The sequence below is a fragment of the Lampetra fluviatilis genome, chromosome 65, assembly GCF_964198595.1.
Source record: "Lampetra fluviatilis chromosome 65, kcLamFluv1.1, whole genome shotgun sequence".
NCBI classification, from domain to species: Eukaryota; Metazoa; Chordata; class Hyperoartia; order Petromyzontiformes; family Petromyzontidae; genus Lampetra; species Lampetra fluviatilis.
The window spans coordinates 6,759,304-6,765,307 of record NC_136339.1 but is presented as its reverse complement, the minus strand read 5'-3'; the positions used below and the strand labels follow the sequence as shown (position 1 = coordinate 6,765,307).

General features: G+C 56.1%; 1 long non-coding RNA gene across 1 annotated transcript; it reads left to right on the top strand.

Moving 5' to 3' along the window:
- The first annotated feature begins 2,268 nt into the window (after positions 1 to 2,268).
- On the top strand, positions 2,269 to 5,690 carry LOC144952002 (uncharacterized). The gene is made up of 4 exons (XR_013640565.1): positions 2,269 to 2,313; positions 2,602 to 2,629; positions 3,365 to 3,471; positions 5,631 to 5,690. It is a non-coding gene; the product is annotated as an uncharacterized LOC144952002 (long non-coding RNA).
- The last annotated feature ends 314 nt before the right edge of the window (positions 5,691 to 6,004 follow it).

Below are 6,004 nucleotides of genomic sequence, written 5' to 3'. Positions count from 1 at the left end.
AACCCGTGGCCACCACCGCCTTGAATCACGAGGGGAACTTGAGCTGCACGGCCAACGCGTCTCCGACCCCCAAGTTCTCGTGGTTCAGGGACGGCACGCCGGTGGGCCCCGCCAAGGAGGCCTCCGACGGGACGCTCTGCACCTCCACGCTGCTCGTAGCGGGCGGCACGGACTCGCTCCTGGGCGAGTACACGTGCGTGGCCACCAACGAGGTCGGCTCGCGGAACCGGACGATCGTCGTCACAGGCGAGACGGGGGACTGGGAGGCTCGCTTGCGCTCGGGGTTGGAGAACGTTTTCTTGTTTTGCGTGCCAATGTGAAGCAATTATTAAGCTGTTCGGTCGCCCCTGTAGAGGCTTCGTGATTCGTGGTCTGCGAATCGTACTGCAAGGGCTCCATGCTGGCTCGGCTCGCGTGCGGTGCCAGTGGAAAACCATCCGTACCGTGCCAGCCCTTCGCTGGCTCGACTCGCATGCGGTGCCAGTGGAAAACCACCCATACCATGCCAGCCCTGCACTGGCTTGACTTGCGTGCGGTGCCAGTGGAAAACCACCCGTACCGTGCCAGCCCTGCACTGGCTCGGCCCACATGCGGTGCCAGTGGAAAACCACCCATACCGTGCCAGCCCTGCACTGACTCGGCCCACATGCGGTGCCAGTGGAAAACCACCCGTACCGTGCCAGCCCTTCGCTGGCTCGACTCGCGTGCGGTGCCAGTGGAAAACCACCCGTACCGTGCCAGCCCAGCACTGGCTCGAGTCGTGTGCGGTGCCAGGGCCATTAGGTCCACGTTCCAGTGGGCACCACCCTCCGATCTGGAACGACCGGTACACATCGAAACTTAGCGTAAGCCTTCCATAATACAGGTTTTTTTGGGTTAGATCGTGTAAATATAAATGTGTCATTAAACGCCATCATCCGACACAGCCAACTAGTAAGAGTTGTCACGTAAACAGAACATGCCAATTCGTCACTAGTACAACACACCTCCGTGTTGGAAAGCCAAGCCACAACATTTACAATCTGAGTACGACGTTTCGCCAGCAATTACAACCAGCTTCATCAGGCGACAGGCAGATTTGTGGAGAAGTCCTCCTGTTTCGTTCCTTAAATAGAGGCGTCGATGTGATGACAACTCTTGTGCACTCTTCTTGTGGGAAGTGGGGGCGGGATTAATGAGTCAGCGTACATGATGCATGCACATTATGCGGGCCCATTTATCTTTGACTTCTTATCCATTGTGTGGACTAAAATAGCCATACCAACGATAATCCCTATTGAAGCGCATTTAAACAATGTCTTAATTAATGATTCGCTTCCAAGTAGCACTAAGTCTGTAGCTATCCGAACGGTTAAAATTATTTTTATTTCTCTCAATTTCGATAGATTCAACTAATTAGTCTTGGCCAGGAGTAACTAGTTTTGCACAGAACTTCAACATCATCGAAATCACTTGAGTGACCCATCCGCCCCGACCCTCTCCTCACGCAGACGCCAAGCTGTCCTCGTTCACCGTCTTCCTGGATGCCCACAAGCGCTGGGCGCTGCTCAGGTGGACGCTCAAGAGGTGGGGGGGCGACGACAACGGCGGCGCCGACTGGGGGGCCCTGACCGCGGTCGTCGTTCAACGGAACGCTTCGTCCGCCCCGCTGGGCCGAGCCCCGCTGGGCCGAGCCCCGCTGGGCCGAGCGGCGCCCGCCGCGTGGACGCTGGTGGCGCGCGTGCCGCCCGCCGCCCAGGGGACGCACAACGACTCGCAGCTGGCGGGGGCCACGGCGCCCGCCTACCGGCTGCTCCTGAAGTTCGGAGACGTGACGCAGGAGGAGGAATCGGCCATCGCCGGTGAGGAATGAAGGTCGGGGTGGCGGCGATGCTCGCGGCTCACCGCTCGCGTTCGATTCCCAACTCGGGTGTGTCTTCCCCCCCCCCCCTGCCCGTTCCACGTATGCTTCCAGCCCTGTGGATGTGGCGATGCTTGGTGGGCCACACAAATGTTTTGGGGGAGGGTGGAGAGTCTCTCCATGGGGCAAACAACAACCACCGTCGTTTGATGCGCTAAAAGCCACGAATGAAATGACGTAACGAGCGGGACTGTCCCGGACTGGGCCACAGCGGTAACTCTGTGGCGTGGCGGCTTCCTCAGGGCTCAGGGTCACGTGCCTCGACCCAGAGGGTGCAGACTGCGCCGCCCACTCGACACCCCCACGCGACAAGGTGGCCGAGACCGGCATGGTGGTCGGCTCGGTCCTGGCCGTCAGCGTCGTCGTCATCGGCCTCCTCGCCATCGTCTGCTTCAGGAAGCGCAAGCTGCCAGGTACAAGCGCGCGCCGCTCCGCACGCACGACAGCGACAATCACCACCTGTCCGGGTTCGTGCACCGGCTTGACCCGGGGTTTGACACCGGGAATTGACCCGGACGATCCAGGAATCGGCGTTTGTGTTTCGGTGGCAGGAATTGATTTGTGCTGAGACCTGCTACTGGCAATTGCTGGGATGAAACTTCGTGACGGTTTTATTCAGCCAAACAGAAGACAGACACACACACACATATACCTGCTTGCACGCCCCGCCGTTCTGAGCCATGTTTGTGTGTGTTTTGCAGGACAATTTGATGCAAAGGCAGCTGCAAGGTAAGACTCGTGTCAGTGAAGTTCCGTTAATGTGGCGTTAGAACATCGGGATGTTGCTGCATTGCTCTGTGCTGTCCACAACTGGACATCTGTGAAATAGAGCTTCATAGTTCATCGGATTCCTCCAGATTGTGACGACGCCTGCTACTCCTCTCCTCTGCACGGTGGTGGTCGCCTATCCAAACGCTATCCAGGCTCAAACCTGCTTAGCTTCCGAGAACTGCCGAGATCGGGCACGTTGGGAGTCACTTTTGTCATAGGCATAGATTAGTTACCACGTGCATTGCAAATTGCAAAGAGTTTCTGTTTTTAAAGAGGCCTATTTGTAAAGCTGCGACAGTGATGGTGTCATTGATAGCAGCGCCACTGGACTTGAAATCCAGATGTCGACGGTTGTGGGGAGTGGTGGCGCAGTGGTTAGTGCACCGCGCTCCGAATCCGGCGACCCGAGTTCGATTCCCGCTCAAGGCCAACACCGGTGACAATTATTTGAACCGGTCTTGGGCCTCCCCGAGGTCGACTCAGCCTCAAATGAGTACCTGGTGCGTGGATAAAAAAACTTCACCACGGGGGAGACAAAGGCACCCGGGCGTGGTGCTGGCCCCCCACCCCCTCGCGTGCTGTACCGGCCTTCATAGGTGCTACTCGCTAGCAGCACTTGCCGCAACAGTCTGTGAAGGCTACACGGGGGAGGGGAGGATCTTTGTCTTTGTTGTGTCGACCGTGTTCTTGCAGACGCCCACATGTCTACGCAGGCGATGTGGTTCCTAAGCAGACGTCACCAACAACAACAGAACGCGACATCCTCTCCGCCCTGCCCCCCAACACCGCTCCACATGACAGTGAGACCCGCCCCCCCCTTTCTCTGCACAGGTGTCTTGTTCCCTGCCTTACATCGACCTAGGCGAGGCCCAGGACCAGTTCAGATAATCGTCACCGCCGGTGTTGGCCGTGAGCGGGAATCGAACCCGGGTCGCCAGGTTCATAGCGCAGCGTAGCGCAGCGTAGCGCTAAGCGCAGCGTAGCGCTAACCGCTACACCACCGCACGCACAGTGACACGCACAGTGACACGCACAGTGGCACGCACAGTGGTACGCACACACAGTGACATACAAAGGCGTTGGTGCCCAGCGGCTGCTGCTTCTTCTGGCTGCTGATGTCGAGGCAGCGCACCAACTACAAATGAGCCCTGCAGGCGGTGAAGCCAGACCACCTCGTCAGGAGCAGCGGAGTTGTATCGCTGCGATGTCTCCTTCGTATTTGTGGATCGGGGCATTGCGTCGTGATACGTTCTACGGCAGGGCTGGGGAACGTCCGGCCCGCAGGCCGTACGAGGCCCACTAAATCATTTGTTGTGCCCTGCCAAGGCAACCGCAGGCGGGACTCGAAATTCAATAAATCTCGGAGCAAACCTGGAAAAGCAGTTGCGAGTAGCAACATCATCATCAATACCGGCTCACATCACACGCCTCGCCACAGAGAAGCAGTTCCAGCCATCGCATTAGTTAATTATATGTCTGACCAAATATAACGGGCTAATTTTTAAGTTGATGATGTTGTATGGCCCGCGAATGATGTTATAGATATCCAAATGGCCCTTGGCAGAAAAAATCTTCCCCGCCCCTGGTCTACGGTCTGTTATAGATAACCACAGTCGCACTCTACTGGAGATTTTCTATTTATTTCCCACGTGTGCACCAGGTATCCGCATCTGTCATGGTGTGTACAGATGCCACGGTGGCTCGGAGATGTGAATTACCTCACCTGGTATACAGGAGGTCGTGGGTTCGATCCCGACCCTGACGCCTGCTGCTATATATTGGAGTTTGTGTGTCTCTCGCTCCCTGGTCTCCAGGCCCTCCCGATTCCCTCCACCTTGAGAAACACGCGTCTCGAGTGTTTGTCTGCCGCTGTCCATTTCCCCGTGGTGCAGAGCCACTTCGTGGAGGTGTCATTTGTGATGGCCAAGTCGCTTCTGACAAAGAGTTACGCAGCAGCAGCAGCAGCTTAGTGAGGCCTCACACCTGGTCAAATAGAAGCATTGCTTAGTTCTTTGTTTAAGATGCCGTTTCGGGGTGGGCCATGAGCTCCGTGGAAGATCAAAACCAGCAAACTGCGTGAGCGCCACCTCGTGATTGTATTAGAGAACAAAACTAAATCTTTTATATTCTTTGGGTCTTTCCGTAAAGCCACGTCGACAGAATAACACAAAATATCGACGTTTCGATCGCAACACAAGCGGTCGTCTTCAGGACAAGTCAAGATTTAAAACGTTTATATTTCACCAGTGAAGGCCTCACCGAGCTACGTAGCGACCCTGCGCCATCACAAATGATTGCTCGACAAAGCGGCTTAGCAGCATCATCATCATCATCGTGCGGAGATTCATAGCAGCCAATTACTCTAGGCGCACGAATACTCTAAATGTGGAGGGGGGGAAAAACTGGAGGACCCGGAGAAAAATCCACGCGACCACGGGGAGAGAGAGAGACACCGCAAACTCCAAATACACAGCAGCAGCAGCAGGCGTCAGGGTTGGGATCGAATTCACGACCTCCTGCATACCAGGCGAGGTTGTTAACATCTCCTAGCCACCGAGAACTTAGCATTCACTTCCCGTGTTGACCAGGGCCGATCTACAACACCGCGCCTGCTTGCTTTTACTGCCAGTTAGGAGCGGCCAGTAATCAAATATTTACGTGATGTTATGTGCTTACCCTAACTTGCCCAGAACACTCTCGATAGAGTCTCAAGACTTGTATAGAGGAGGCTCCTGCCAGGTTGGGGGGCGATGTTTATGCTGTGTGTGTGATCCCAATTGAGTTGAAACACGTGAGACAGAGGCGGCTTGAAGGGATCGGATGGGTAGTTCTGTGATGTCCACTTCCGTGGGACTTTGTCGCACGCGAAACGCGACGCACTGCTCTGGGAGCACTTCTACATTTAATTGAAACTACACAATAATGTCGTTTTGTCTCTAATGCACGTCCCGTTTTGCAGGTGACGGCGGCGGTGATGAAGTCGTAGTAGCCAACGTGATCGACAGAAGGGACGGCTTGGTAAGACAACGAGAGCATGGTGGTCACCACGCTCCCTCCACTCCTTGTTTGACGTTGACGGAAGGTCCGAGGCCACGTCAGCTCGATGAGCCTGCTCCGATGATAACCCCATGTTTGATTCCCGCCCACGGCCAATACCAGCGACGATTATCTGAACCCGTCTTGGGCCTCTCCCCTACGTTGACTCAGCCTCAGATGGGGTACCTGGCGCGATGCGTAAACACGGCCGCTGGGGAGACAAAGGCGGCCGCGCGTGGTGCTGGCCCCCTCGTGTGCCGCAGTGCCGGCCTTCATCGGCGCTGCTACTCGCTGACA